The following is a 16497-nucleotide window of genomic DNA, read 5'->3' as shown; positions in this document are numbered from 1 at the left end:
CTGTAGTTCCAGCTACTCGGGAGGCTGAGGCAGGAGAATGGCGTGAACCCGGGGGGCGGAGCCTGCAGTGAGCCGAGATCGCGCCACTGCACTCCAGCCTGGGCGACAGTGAGACTCTGTCTCCAAAAAAAAAAAAAAAAAAAAAAAAAAAAACAACTCATATGCTAAATAGACTTCAAAAACAACAACAAAAAAACCCAAAGCATCCTTGTAATGACACAAAATATTAGAGTGGCATTAAAATGTGTCCCAAATATATAATATCATTTTCAAAAGATGTCGCCGTCTAAAAGCAACTGAGCTGAACATCTCTGACTTCACCATACTTTGCATTTATTTATCGTACAAAGTGAAACTAATTCTTTCATTACTTTTAGAGATTAATTCTGTGTGCTGACTTCAACAAGACGATGTTTTGCATTTGTGCTCAGCCACATTTTAAGCAACACCCTGAGAGATAGAGTCAGTACTGTGTGCAGGGATTCAGCTGCACAGTTCACATCGAGATCAGCAAAAGGGTGGATAAATCCCTAGGTGCGGCTTTAATTTTGTTGCCAGGAAAAAAACAAAAACAAAAACCCAACCAGTGTTCAGAGGCCATCAGGCTTAGCTTCTGCTCTGTGCCTCTGCGAAGTGCAACGCACAGGAAACAACACATCCTGGAGCCCCGACCCACTCTGAATTACAGCTGCCTGCCAGGCCCAGGAGGCTTGGTCCTAGGAGTCCAGCAACCACGCTGTGCAGTGCGGCTGGGTCGAAAATTCCTGAGGGCTGATTATCTTCTTCTCAGCAGTTGGCAGGTGTGCGTCACCATCAGGTTAACTCTCCCTGTGTTCCCTGGATGACTCACAATGATCGCTTCCCATGTCACCTTAACCTAGTGAGCAAATTAGGAAGAGTTGTTTATTCATTTTAAACTATGATAATCCGTTCTAGTCACAATAGCTAAAGTGGTCATATGGCCACTGGCCATCACTATTGATCTTCTGGTATGTGTTGGGTATAGTTATGGAGGCAGGGTAGCAGTGGTCAAACACCTGTGTTCTGGGTTCAGGAACTGAAACCCTGGCTCCACCACTAACTATCTGCATGGCAGGGCAAGGTCCTTAACTTCATTAAACCTCCGGTTCCTTATTCGTAAAATGAAGACAATAATGGCACCCATTGGGAGGACTTAAAAAGCTAATACTGTGTATAGGAAAATTCTTAGCCCTGTGTTAACATTCTCACTGATGCAGCTGCTGAAGATGATTAACATCTATTTTATTTAAGAAAGCTGATACCAAAGGTTTACATTTATATATTTTCCTAATTTAAAAAAATATTTTAAATGACACATAATGATTTGTACATATTTATGGGGTGCATAGTGATGTTTCAACACATATGATGTATAGTGATAAGGTCAAGGTAATTAGCATAGCCATCATGTCAAACATTTATCATTTCTTTGTGTTGGGAACATTCTATATCCTCCTGCTAGCTATTTGAAACTATAGAGTACATTACTGTTAACTATCATCATCCTATAGCGCTATATAACACTAGAACTCATTCCTTCTATCTAGCTGTAATTTTGTATTCTTCTACAAATCTATCCCTATTTCTCCCTTCCCTCCCCTTCCCAGCCTCTAGTACTGAGTTGCTTTACCAGTGATTAGGAATATAATGAAGTACTTCTGAAACCAGATGCTTTTTATTTTCAAGCTTTAAGCATTTATTTTCAATTGTACAAAACCATCTTGTTTCATGGACGAAGACAGAGAAATATAAGGCTTGCCTGAGATCACAAAGCTGACTAGAGATAAAAATGCTACTAAAATTCTAGTGTCCTGATTTTCTTCCCAGGCTTTTTTGTCTCCATTGCCCTGCTTTTCCTTGTATGATCATATTCATCAGCGGAGACTCTCATATTCTAGCCATGTTCCTACAGAGCCATTCTAGATGTTAGTAATTTCACTTTTTGGCTGTTATAACAGAGAGCCTCAAAATAACACTGGGGCTAGCCTCAGTGGCTCATGCCTGTAATCCCAGCCCTTTGAGAGGCCTAGGTGGGTGGATCACTTGAGGTCAGGAGTTCCAGACCAGCCTGGACAAGATAACAAAACCCCATCTCTACTAAAAATACAAAAAACTAGCTAGGCGAGATGGTGGGCAGGAGAATTGCTCGAACCTGGGAGGCGGAGGTTGCAGTGAGCTGAGATTGCAGCCACTGCACTCCAGCCTGGGCAACAGAGCAAAACTCTATCTCAAATAAATACAAAATAAATAAAAAATAACACTGGATTAAACAAGATACTTATTTCTCATGTTAAAATCCAGGTAAGCAATCCAGGGCTGGAATGGAGGCCCTGCAGTCACCAGTTGCCCAAGCCTCCTGTGTCTTAATGCCCTGCCAATCTCAGCACCCAGTATCTGTTTTTGGTCTAAGGATGGCTACGCTCACTTCCACCTTCCCATCAGTGAGGATGTGGAAAGATGTAAAAGCCTGGCTCCATTTAAGAGAACATGACATTTTTGCTCACATCCCATTGTTCTGAACTTAATCACATAGCTACATCTAGCTGCAAGGGAGGCTGGAAAATGGGACTCTTTGACTGTCCCCTGTGTAAGAAGGGGAGACTGGATACTGGAGTATAATTAATAGTTGAATAGTTGTTGACACATGGACACCCTAAGCTTTAAGTAGTATGATATTTTTACAAAAATACTAGAGTTTTTAGATTTTAATACAACAGCTAGAAGGTGTACATAGGTCCTAAGCATCAATGAAGGATCATTAATCTATTTCTCAGAATGTGATTCAAGACAGCAGCTTCCACCTGTGGGTCTACAAAGGTGGCATGAGGTTCTGCACATTATTACAAATATTTACCAAGCCAATGTATAAAAAGATAGGCAATAACAAATACTGACAAGGATGTAAAGAAACTGTAGCTCTTGTATTCTGCTGGCGGGAAAATGGTGCAGCCACTTTGTAAAACATTTTTCAGTTTCTTAAAATACTAAATAGAGTCACCATATGACCCAAAAATTCAGCCATTATTATCTACCCAAGATAAATGAAAATCTGTGTTCACATGAAGATTTGTATATGAATATTCCTGAGAACATTAGCCATAATATCCAAAAAACGGAAATAACCCAAATGTTTTAACTGGTGAATGGATAAGAAAAATGTGGTATATCCATACAACAGAACACTATTCCAGTCATAAAAAGGAACAAAGTATTGACACATGCTTCAACATGAATGCATGTCAAATACATTAAGTGAAAGAAGACATAAACAAAAGACCATGGTTCCATTCATATGAATATAAATATATGAAATATCCATCATAGACACATCAATAGAAACAGAAAACAGATTAGTGGTTTTGTGTGGCGGGGGGCGGGGGTCTCACTGAAGGTGGAAATAGGAAGTGACTGCAAATGGGAACGAGGTTATTTTGGGGGTGAAGGAAATGTTCTAAAATTCCATTGCGGTAATGATTGCAAAACTCTTTAAACTTACTAAGAATTATTAAATTATACACTTTTATTTTTAGAGACGAGGTCTTGCTACATTGTTCAGGCTGCTCTCGAACTCCTGGCCTGAAGTGATTCTCCTGCCTTGGCCTCCCAAAGCTCTGGGATTACAGGCATAAGCCACCATACCTGGCCTGTTTTTAATTTTCTTTGCAGCCTGAGGAAATCTAGAATTTAAGGACACACCATGATTAGTTGCTGGGGATATTAAGTGGTTAGAAAAGCCGTGGCCTGGGCAGTGCTCAGGGACGGGAACAGGTGAACCAGGAGAGTGGCAACAAGCAATGGTAAGAGAAAACCCAGAGCAGAGTAATCATGCTGGACCCTTGCTGGGAGAACTAACCTTAAGGGGTGTGGAGGAGAGGAGTCAAGTACATAACAAAAACAGCGCTCAGAGATATTCCCCAGTTCCCTGTGGTCCAGCTCAATCTTCTACAGTTTTCATGAGACTATACCATGCTGTGAGAATTGATATTCCTAATCATTCATTAATTCTTCACATATGCATCCACAAAGATTTCTTGAACCTCCTATTGCCAGAAGTAAGGATGTTCCTAAGATCCCAAACCTGGTTTCTCGTTCTGCCTCAGCTGCTTGTTCAAGTACAGGTCTCATCTCAGTATAAGTTTCTTCTTTCTTTTTTTCGAATTTCAAAGAGCCTATATCTTCATGAATTTCATGAAAAAAATTAAATAAACATGAGGTCTAAAATTTGCTTCTTGTGCCTGCAATAAATCTTTCCAGGAAGAACTACCTTCCCAGGTTTTTTTATCCTTTTGTTTTCCTTCCTTAATATTACAAAGTCCTTTCTGAGGTCATAAACATAGCAACAATATACAACTTTAGACTTAAATGTGAAAAAACGTTAAATGACCATAATTGACTCAGGATGAAGTGATCTAATCTGAATACCAATAATAAATTTAAAAAATTTTTTTCTCTATTCCTTCTAAAAAAAGAAAAACAGGATACATGTGCAGAACATACAGGTTTGTTACATAGGTATATGTGTGCCATGGTGGTTGGCTGCACCTATTGATCCATTCTCTAAGTTCCCTTCCCTCACTCCCCAGCCTGCAACCAGCCCTGGTGTGTGTTGTTCCCCTCTCTGTGTCCATGTGTTCTCAGTGTTCAGCTCCTACTTCTAAGTGAGAACATGCAGTGTTTGGTTTTCTGTGCCTGTGTTAGTTTGCTGAGGATGATGGTTTCCAGCTTCATCTATGTCCCTGCAAAGGACATGATCTCATTCCTTTTTATGGCTGCATAGTATTCCATGGTGTATATGTACCACATTTTCTCTATCCCGTCTATCATTGATGGACATTTGGGTTGGTTCCATGTCTTTGCTATTGTGAATAGTGCTGCAATAAACATATATGTGCATGTGTTTTTATAGTAGCATGACTTATAATCCTTTGGGTATATACTCAGTAATGGGATTGCTGGGTCAAATGGTATTTCTGGTTCTAGATCCTTCAGGAATTGCCCCTCCAATAATAAAATTTTTAAAAATCATTGAATTCACTCCAAAGAAATCTCCTAACCCAGGTAGCTTTGTGGGTGAGCCTTTTTAAATATTAAAAACACATATGGTTCTCCCTCTATAAACTCCTTCAAAGTTAAAATGGAAAACCTACCTAATTATAGAAAAGAAACCAAACAAACAAAACAAAACCAAAACCTAAAAATACCTTGGTACCAAAACTTAAAACAACAGCAACAACTATAAACCAATCTTATGTATCAATACAGATGCAAAAACCTTGGGTAAACCACTTACAACTTAGGCTGGGTGCAGTGGCTCTGTAATTCCAACACTTTCGGAACCTGATGCAAGAGGATTGCTCGAAGCCAGGAGTTCAAGAACAGTCTGGCCAACATCGCAAGACCCCATCTCTAAAAAAAATTTAAAAATTAGCCGTGAGTGAGGGAGAGCTGGGCACAGTGGTGTACACCTGTAGACTCAGCTACTCAGGAGGCCAAGGTAGGAGGACTGCTTAAGCCCAGGAGTTCAAGGCTTCAGTGAGCTATGATAGCACCACTGCACTCCAGCCTGGGTGACAGAGCGAGACCACATCTCTAATAAATAAAAAACAAGAGAGAAAAAAAATTACAAATTAAATTAAATAACATATTTAGGGACTTTCCACCATGTTCAAGTAGAATTTCCTCAAAAAAATGATTTTTTTTTTTTTTTTTTTTTTTTTTTTTTAGTATTCAGAAATATACTAGGCTGGGCATGGTGGCTCACACCTGTAATCCCAGCACTTTGGGAGGGTGAGGCAGGCGGATCACCTGAGGTCAGGAGTTTGAGATCAGCCTGGCCAATATGGTGAAACCCTGTCTCTACTAAAAATACAAAATAAATTAGTCAGGCATGGTGGCAGGCACCTGTAATACCAGCTACTAGTGAGGCTGAGGCAGGAGAATCACTTGAACCTGGAAGACAGAGGTTGCAGTGAGCTGAGATCACGCCACTGCACAACAGCCTGGGCGACAAGAGTGAGAATCTGCCTCAAAAAAAAAAAAAAGAAAGAAAAAAAAAAGAGAGAAAGGAAAAGAATATACTAATATCGACATTTGTGACAGACTAAAGATGAGGACAGGCCGAGCACCGTGACTCACGCCTGTATTCCCACCACTTTGGGAGGCTTAGGTGGGCGGATCATTTGAGGTCAGGAGTTGGAGAGCAGCCTGGCCAACATGGTGAAACCCCGCTTCTACTAAAAATACAAAAATTAGCTGGGCATGGTGGGAGGTGCCTGTAATCCCAGCTACTCGGGAGGCTGAGGCAGGAGAATTGCTTGAACCCAGGAGATGGAGGCTGCAGTGAGATAAGATCACACCACTGCACTCCAGCCTGGTGATATAGCAAGACTCTGTCTCAAAAATAAATAAATAAATAAATAAATAAATAAATAAATAAATAAAAATGAGGACAAATTCTTTGCCACTCCTCCATTGAGAAGTAGGGTCTATTGGCCCTCTCCTGAAATCTGAGATGACCTGTGACTGCTTTGACCAATTTAGAACAGTGGAAGTGACACTAGGCCTTTAAGAGGATTGGCAGCAATGGCTGGATGCAGTGGCTCATTCCCGTAATCCCAGTATCTGGGAGGCTAAGGGTGGAAGATTGATTGAGGCCAGGAGTTTGAGACTAGCCTGGGCAACAAAGCAAGACCCCATCTATCTATTTCTTTCTCTCTCTCTCTCCCTCTCTCTCTCTCTCTACACACACACACACACACACATATATATATATATACCTCCTTACTCTCTGTCACTCACTCACTCTCTTTCTCTATGTGTATATATGACTGGCAGCTTTCACGTTCAATTCTGGGAGCCATGAGCCACCTCTGAGAAGCTGAACTATTCTGTACACATAGAGAGGCTCTGAGACGACAAGGACTGGCCCATCCTTCTAGCTGTCTACACCAAGGTGCCAAGCAGGTGAGTAAAGTCATCTTGGACCCCCAGATGGCATCTTGGCACCCCAGATGGCAACTCCACATCATCAAGAGACCCCATTTGATATAGGAAGAGAAGAATACCTAGCTGAATCCTGCCCAAATTCCTAACTCACAAAATCATGAGATATAATTAATAAAATGGCTGTTGTTTATTTGTTACACAGCAATAGGTAACTGGAACAACACCCCAACAGCATGTGAACTGACAGTTTACTCAAAAAAGAAAATGTCTAATTTATATATACAAATCTTCAACCTTGCTAGCACTCAGAGGGAAACTGACATTCCTATACTAGTGATGGGTGCAGAGTTTGTGCAACCTTTCTGAAAGTTAATTTAATCCACAAATTTCATTTCTAGGCATTTCTCCTAAGGAAATAATTCAGGAAGGGCACATATGATCTAGGAAAGATATTTTCTGTAGAGTATATAAGATAGAGAAAAATTGGTAACTGAGGTCAGAACTGTGGGAGATTTTCACTTTCTGCCTTACATTTCTTTTTTCCCTCTTATCATGTGTTACTTTTATAAAAAAAAAAAGACATTATTTAAAAGGAGCTCTTTACATGGTTCGGCCTAACTGGAGTTCTGCTCTGGGGCTTGGGACCCACCCTCAGAGTGATAAAAACTCCCCATTAACCTGGCTGGTCTCTGTGTATATAAGCCATTTTCTCCTGGGACCCTGTGGGAACAGGTATTTGGTAGCAGCTAGAATTCACATGCTCAGGATTCGATGTCCTAGCCATCTGCCTCTCAAGTTATAAATATCTATTGGCACTTGGAGATATAACTATGTATGTATACATACAATTTAAAGTTGGAATTTGTAAACAGAATAATTTTACACTTCTTAGGCAGCCCTGGAATCAACCACATAATACAGAGACCTTTCTCTTTTTTTTTTTTTTTCTTCTCTTTTTTTTCTGAGACAGGGTCTTGCTCTGTCACCCAGGCTGGAATATAGTCACATGATCATAATTCACTGCAGTCTCCAACTCCTAGGCTCAACTGATCCTCCTGCCTCAGCCTCCCAAGCAGCTGAGACTACAGCCACGTGCCACCATGCTGGCTAATTTTTTGATTTTTTTGAGACAGGGTCTTGTTATGTTGCCCAGGCTGGTCTCGAACTCCTGGCCTCAGGCAATCCTCCTGCCTCAGCCTCCCAAATGCTGGGATTACAGGCATGAGCCACTGCATCAGGCTTAGACCTTTCTTTTTACCTGAATTTTGAATATGTATCATATCACTAATCAATGTCTTCCCCATCCTCCCCCCAGCTCCTTGATTTGGTTTCTCTTGGGGTGCCAATCCTCCTGTCCCTTACTTCCATATTCCATATGTCTATTTATTTGTGTTACCCATGAAATTGAACAGAATTAGGAGAGACTAGCACGGACCAGGCATTGTAATTCTCAGACCAGAAGTCCCTGGACTTCCAGGGCCTCCAAGCAGCTTCCTCTCCGAGTCTTGCTTTAACCCACTCCAGTTATCTGGAGAACTGGATCATATTTTCTTATTGTGATTGGCTTTTAAATGAACATGTAGCCATGGTAACAACTGAGTGCTGATGATAACGAGAAGTCTTATTTAGAGAAAACCTCTTTTTATTGTCAAAGCAGCTGTGTATGTGTGTTCTTATCTATTGGAATCAATTATTCATTCCATTAGTAAATGCAGCTTTCTCTTAAACTGTTTTTGTATTAGAAGCAGGATGCTGCCTGTTTAAAAGAGAACTGGAATATTCAGAATGTGTGGGTAAACCAATCCTCCTAGAATAATTTGGGAACATTGAAAAATACGCGGGAAGCTGACACGATCATGAGGGCATTTCATCTGAGGAGGACGGAGACAAATAAGGGACTTGCCCAGTGTTTTGATTTCAAGGAATTATCAGTCAAGCTGTTTTCTTCATAAAAATAGAAATATCTTAATTTTTCCTGAAAACATGTTTATTGCTAAAACTTAAAAAATATAAAAAAGTCCCCCCACTTCCTGCTTATAATCTCATACCCCCCCAACTCTTAATAGTTTGTTATATACACTTACAAATATTTTATGCATATATGCTTTAAGCATATACACCTTGTGGGGGGGAGGTGTGTGTGTCTGTGCATACATGTGTACATATTTAACTTTTAAACACAAGTGGAGTTTATATGAGTTAGGATTACATTGGGCTGTACATAACAGAAACTCTCAAATTATGACTCGAACAAGATAAATCTTTACTTATCTCTCACCAGGGAAAAATGACAGGGCTTCTGCCATTACATCCACATTCCAAGGAGCAGATTGGAGGAGAGGGAAAGGGGCATAATTCTCTCCTTTTCAAGGAAACTTCTGATTATACTTTATTGCCAGAATTTAGTTATATGGTCCCATCTTTGCAAAGGAGGAGGGAAATGTCATCTTACTGGTGGGTTACATTGTGCCCACCTAAAAATAAGGTCCCCCTAACTTGAGGGAGAAGACTAGAATGGCTACTTGGTAGGGAACTAACTCTCTCTCCCAGTGTTACACTATTCATAATGTTCTATAACCTCCCCTTTCCACTCAATACACTGTGAGTAGATTCATTTTTAACAGCTGAATAGTACTCTCCTGCATGACTATGCCACAGCTGGTTTAACCAAACCCCTGTTGATGGGTATCTCAGTAATTTTCTTTATTCCCCCCCAGAAAGATATTTTCTACTCTTCATATGTGAAAAACACAAAGATAATTTCGACAATACCATAACTTCTGGTCTTCCTCTCACTTCTCTCAACATTTCTAATTTATTCAGTTCAGCTAAATGCACACTAATTAAAGCCATTTTCCTTTCCTGTGCTTTATCTAGAATGCTTCTTAAGGCTAGAGTCCCTTCCTGTCAACTCCTGTGGCTGCAAATCTCATCCCTCTGTAGTGAATCCTGTTCTCTCCATTGACTACTAATCTTTAACCTACTTCTAGTATTTTTTTCTACAGATATACTTTCAAATGTCGCAAAGATATATATTCAAGAATGCTTATTACAACACTATTTGTAATAACAGCAAAAACAACCACAAAGCTGGTGGGGGCAGGTGTGGAACGTCTTTCATTGGGTGAGTCAAGTAAATTATGCTACATTTATGTAATGCGATACAAGGCAGCCATTAAAATACATGTGGATCATTACATTGATCCACGTATATTACTATGGAAAGCTCTCCAAGACATATTAGTGAGGGGGAAAAAAATAAGATGCAATATATTGCATTGCAGAATGTATTACCACCTCTCTACTATAACATTATCATATTTGTGTTTAAAATAAGAAATGTAATACATGTGAACACATTCAGTAAAACTCCTCAACATGATTAGCTGAGTATAAAAATTCATCGGCCCAAAATGTGTTTCCTTTACTGCCAGTTTAACGAAGTGATCCAGACCAGGAGCTGGGAGGGGTCTAGTTTTGAGACCCAAATCCGATCTGGTCCTAAATGAGATTGGCGCCACCTGATGGCAATAATCCACTCTGGTTTAAGTATTACTGGGATACAGCTTCTAGAATAGTAGCAGTGTTTTCAGAAATCCTCCAATTAGTTGGTTCCCATTTTATCTGGCCCCAATCTAAGGAGATAGTGCCCAAAGAATAATGAAGATGTGGGAACCCACATTTCACATCCCCATTTCCAAGACTGGATGGCAAGTCACATTCACACACACACCCTCTCACAAGCACCACCAGCACCACCACCACCAGCACCACTGCAGCCCACTTCTCTGCCTGGGCTAGGCTTAGAGAGGAGAGCAGCCCATCACTAAGGACACTCCGGGATAACTTTGCCATGGATTTCATTGCATATGCTTACATTTACTCCATGCTATGCTGTTTTCTTAAACCTTAGCATGCTAGGTTTTTCGTAAATTAGTCCAAAATTAGAAAATTAAGCTGGAAGGAGTATTGGACATGAACAAATAAGTTACAGCTGAAACCACTTGATTTACAGTAATAAAAAAGAAACAAAAATATAGGATGCCTATCAAAGGGCTACTACTGAGAGAGACAGCGTTGCCCCAACAGGGCAATGAAAAGATTGGCAAGAAGACCAACAATCTTTATTTATTTATTCATTTATTTTTTGAGACAAGATCTCACTGTGTTGCCCATCGCCCCAGCTCAAGTGCAATGGCTCAATCACGGCTCGCTGCAGCCTTAAACTCCTGGGCTTAAGCAATCTTCTCACATCAGCCTCCCAGGCACATGGCACATGCCACCACATCAGGCTATTTATTTTTATTTTTATTTTTTTACTTTTTGTAGAGATCAGATCACACTATGTTGCCCAGGCTAGTCTTGAATTCCTGGGCTCAAGCAATCCTCCTGCCTTGGCCTCCCAACCTGCTGGGATTACAGGCAAGAGCCACTGCACCAAGCCAAGACCAACAGTCTTAACTGGAGGATCTCAAGTTTCTTGTATGGCAATTCATACAGAATGTACATCAATAGACCTTATCACACAAGCTAAAGGGAGAATTGATTGATTCAAAGACCCTCATCCAAAGATCAGCCATGTCCCAAATTCATCAGTTATCATCTTCACTTCCGACTGTACATCGAGAGCCAGGGAGATATAGAGGAGCTAGAAGTCTTCATGTGACTTCTGGGCATGTATAAAAGACACTGAGAGCTGGAAATGGACCTTCTAGAAGGCATCCCAGTGGAGCATGAGCTCCTTTACACAGCCACTCCAGAGTGATGCCAACAGACTGGCCACTCTGTGTTCGTGGTCAGCAGGCCATAGAAACTACGTGAGTGACAAAATGTATTAGTAGCAGTGTGTGTTGGAATGAGTCAATACAAAGAAGAACACAGGCAGGAGATGTGGATTTGCAAATCACATATGTATATTGAAAATTGGAATACACAGTTTGGTGGCTTTGAGTCCTAACACTTTCCCCCCATTTCTTGTACTTGCAGAAATATTGTTCTCACTTTTTCCTGATTTCTTTGTTTCTCACTCTATTGTGCTTAATGATTGTATTAAGGGTTGTTTCTCCTTTTTCATGTATTCTTAGGAAATGAATAATATGTGTTGAAATCAAAAGACATATAGAGCACTGTTTTAAAATCATGTGTCAGCAATAGTCAATCATGAAAATGTTGTTTAGGCAAAGCAGTTACATATCTAGGTTTTTGTTGTTATATATATACATACATACATGTATAAAAAATGTATTTATATGCCACGCAAATAGGAGTTTAGAGTAGGAACTCAGAAAATTCTTTCTGGGATTCTACTGTTATTCTAAGCAATCTTATTTCTCACAATTTTTCTTTATTACTAAATTATATTTTTAAATGTAAGTATTGTCAATTAGGGTGGTATGCATTAATCCATAAATAGAATGTATTATCTAAATCACTTATGGTTTACCAATATTCATATGTAGATTGAATACACATTTGTAAGACATGTTTTATTTCTGTGCAGGGGAAATAATTGATATTTAAAATTATCTTATTCAAGTCAACTCAAAACTGTGTGAAAAACCACATTAGCTTCCTAATCAGTAAATTAGAGCACTTCCAGATTATTAAGGATTTAGTCATCTTCTAAAGCATATGCATTAGTGATTACTATTTTCCTGTATCTCATGAGTGAACATTTTGGGATGGCTAATGACATATGTATAGTGCAAGCAGTTTCTGTTTCAAATTGATCAGCAAGAACTAGTACCTAATTTTATGCTTTGTCAGTGATACTTTGTTTATCTATAAGAAATATTTATAATTGATAATAGCAATGGTAATAAGAAAAATAACATGAATTGTATTGAGATTAAAAACTCAGAAAAACTCACCTGGGCTATGGGACGTGATGTATGCAGGAAGATAAAATTCAAGTATATTATTAGTAAGGCATGCTGCTTCGTCTTAAAGAGGATTTTAAAAAATATAATTAGAAAAAAGTATTAGTAACAACTGACTTTAGGCTGCTAAAGAGATTTTAGAATTAATGCTTTTTTTTTGAGATGGAGTTTTGCTCGTTTGCCAGGCTGGAGTGAAGTGGCCCAATCTCGGCTCACTGCAACCTCCATCCTCTGGGTTCAAGTGATTCTCCTGCCTCAGCCTCCCGAGTAGCTGCGATTATAGGCACCTGCACCACGCCCAGCTAATTTTTTGTATTCTTAGTAGACATGGGGTTTCACCGCCTGCCTAGGGCTCCCAAAGTGCTAGGATTACAAATGTGAGCCACCATGCCTGGCCAGAATTAATGCATTTTATCATTTGTGAAATTTTCTTCTGGAATTGCAGAGCTTTGGGTACATATGGGACTGACTATTGAATGACAAACCATTGAAAGTGTTATTTTAAAAAGGATAGAAGAGGCCAGGCATGGTGGCTCACTCCTGTAATCCCAACACTTTGGGAGGCCAAGGTGGGCAGATCACTTGAGGTCAGGAATTCGAGACCAGCCTGGCCAACATGGTGATACCCCGTCTCTACTGAAAATACAAAAATTAGCTGGACATGGTGGCGGGAATCTGTAATCCCAGCTACTCGGGAGGCTGAAGCAGGAGAATCACTTGAACCCAGGAGGCGGAGATTGCAGTGAGCCGAGATCGCACCACTGCACTCCAGCCAGGGTGATAGAGTAAGACTGTCTTTAAAACAAACAAACAAACAAACAAAAAACAGGATAGAAGAGACAGAAACTCAGAGAAAGCCCAAAAATCCTCGAATAGTTCAAAGGATCAGCATGATGAGGTCCTCAAAGAAGTTACCTCCAAGTTTGAGGAATGGAGATGGCTCACCCTCTAGGCAGGTAAATCAGCCGCCAGGTAGACAAATCTTGAGAGTAGAGTGGCAGAATTTCTTTTTTCATTTAGTAAAATAATGACCTACATGTCTTTGTATATAATTTTAACTAATCACTTTTTTCAACAATAAAATGCTCACCTTTCTATCTAATTACCTTAACACTGCGGAGTCCATTCCACTTGCTAATGTTTTTATAGAGCACAGAGAATTCCATAGGATAATAAGCAAGTATTGGTTATTATGTTATTTGATTGCCTGTATTATTTTCTGGGTCATACAAAAAAGTCTAACTGCCCTTGTGTGTGTCAGAAGTTTTGATTCAACTTCTGTGTTGAGCATCTCTTGCACACTAGTGTCAGACTAAGTAATGTAACCAGCAAGAGGGTCACATTTCTTTATATTTCCAAATCAAGATAAATTAAGCTCAAGAGCCTCAATGTCTAAGGTTAGAGAGAAGTCATTATTAGTCATTTAGGGATGATGGAGGAACCTCTGGCTTACAAGATCCACTAAACAGAAGGAGGAGCCTGGTTCTCAGTCTAGGTTTCCTCTGCTGTCCCTGTTCTTTCCAAGGACCTGGAGATCATCTCCAGTATTAAGGGAAGTACAGGGTACATTAATGACAAATAATAGGATTGTGGAGACAGCTGGGGGAGGGGGACAAGGAAAACACTCCTGGATAAGTGACAGTTAAGCTGAGACCTGAAGAAAGAGTAGGATGTGACGGAGCTGAGGGAACAGGACCAATGAAAAAGGAAGAGCATGTAGAAGACCTGGGGGCAGGACAGAGCCCAGCACCGAGAGAAGGCCAGGTCTTCTCCGTAAGCACATCAACATCAGCAGCCATTAACTGAACACCCAGGGGGACCACATCAGAGTACAAAGACACAGGAGCTCTTTCTCCTACCCTTAAGAAGATCACAGTGTGGGAGTAGAGCTGGGAAGAAATTGACAAGAACACCATCTCTTACTATACAGTTTGCGAGGGTTGTAAAGAGTTAAGCAAGAAGAGTGGGCATGGGGAGGGAGTGCTAATCCATCCTGGATGAGCTGAGCTGAGGAGTGACTGGGGAGGAGGTGATCATGAATAAGTTAAACTGGGAGAGAGCTGTTCCCAGGCACAGGGACAGGAAAGGCGCATCCAGTCAGGGAACCTCTCATGGTCTGAATGGCCAGAGGGTGCGTGTATGCTTCAAGATGAGAATGGAGAGGGAAGCAGAAGCCAGATCCTGAAGGATTTCTGTGCAAAGCTCTGGAGTCTGAACTTCACCCAGCAGGTCAGTGGTCTCAATGGAGGTGACACCACCTCTTTGAGAGCATTTTGGACATTTGTGGGAATGTTTTTGGTTGTTGTGATGATGGGTGGGAAGGTGACCTGGTATTCAGCAGACAGGGACCAAGGATGCTGGACATCCTGAATGCAAGGAACAATCCCACACAATGAAGAATCATTTCTTATCCCAGCAGGATTCTTGTGGGTGACATTCCTGTTTATAATGAGCTGAGCTGACAACCTAACTCCTGTTTTTTGTTTTGTTTTGTTTTGTTTTTGTACATGGAACACAAAATTTGTTGTGGTGATGGTGGTGGTAGTGGTGGTTTTATTTGTTTTGATATGGTTTTTGTATATTAGAATTTTCAGGAATGAAACTTCCTTGTAAATCAGAGAACCTCATTTTGTCTAGAACTTTACCAAGAGTGGTCTCCATTCTGGAAAATCTTGATGTCAATAACAATACTTCTCGTGGTATTTGAGCTGCCAATGATACACAGATGCTCAGCTGTATACATAGCTGTCACTCACAGTGCAATTCAACAGGAGCCTCTGACTACTTTATTATGTCTTCTTGTGTAGTCACATGCAAGCATTTGCAATAAAAATACACTCAGTTGGCCGGGAGCGGTGGCTCACGCCTGTAATCCCAGCACTTTGGGAAGCCGAGGTGGGCAGATCACCTCAGGTCAGGAGTTCGAGACCAGCCTGACCAACATGGAGAAACCCCATCTGTACTGAAAACACAAAATTAGCCAGGCATGGTGGTGCATGCCTGTAATCCTAGCTACTCAGGAGGCTGAGGCAGTAGAATTGTTTGAACCCAGCAGGCAGAGGCTGCGGTGAGCCAAGATCGTGCCATTGTACTCCAGCCTGGGCAACAAGAGCAAAAGTCCGTCTCAAAAAAAAAAAAGAAAGAAAGAAAATACACTCAGTTTTGACTGGGCACAGTGGCTCACACTTGTAATCCCAGCACAGCCTGGGCAACATAGCAAGACCCCATCTCTATAAAATTTTTTTTAAAAGATTAAAAAAAGAAATATATACAGTTTAATTATAAATTATTTTCAGATTTTTCCTTTATATTGCCATTAAGGCATTAAGCATAATTTTTCAAAAGTGTGTATAGAATGGTTATATTATCCATAAATTTTATTTCTAGAGAGTAAGGGGTTGGAAAAATATATTTGAGATAATCATCATGTAGATATCAAATGAAGTTATAAGCAGTGATGAGGTCAATCAAAGACCAAATATAAAACACTGGTTACTATTTGTGGGGTCATAAGAATCTTTGAAAATTTAATGGAAGTTATAAACTCATTTCCTAGAAAGCAAGCACACATCTATCCAAAGCTACTCACAGAGTGTCAGTAGTGTGCTCAGAGGTCAGCAGGAGCCCACGCTCTGTACATTACGGAGGAGTG

General features: G+C 40.4%; 1 long non-coding RNA gene across 1 annotated transcript in view; it reads right to left on the bottom strand.

Moving 5' to 3' along the window:
- Positions 1–312: 312 nt before the first annotated feature.
- Positions 313–16497, bottom strand: part of LOC134807673 (uncharacterized) — a 101544-nt gene continuing 85359 nt past the window's right edge. Inside the window, exon 2 of the long non-coding RNA XR_010148720.1 lies at positions 313–877. This is a non-coding gene — a long non-coding RNA (uncharacterized LOC134807673). The remainder of the gene's footprint in view (positions 878–16497) is intronic.

The sequence above is a fragment of the Pan troglodytes genome, chromosome 11 (assembly GCF_028858775.2).
Source record: "Pan troglodytes isolate AG18354 chromosome 11, NHGRI_mPanTro3-v2.0_pri, whole genome shotgun sequence".
Classification (NCBI taxonomy): domain Eukaryota; kingdom Metazoa; phylum Chordata; class Mammalia; order Primates; family Hominidae; genus Pan; species Pan troglodytes.
This window is presented reverse-complemented; position numbering and strand designations above follow the sequence as displayed.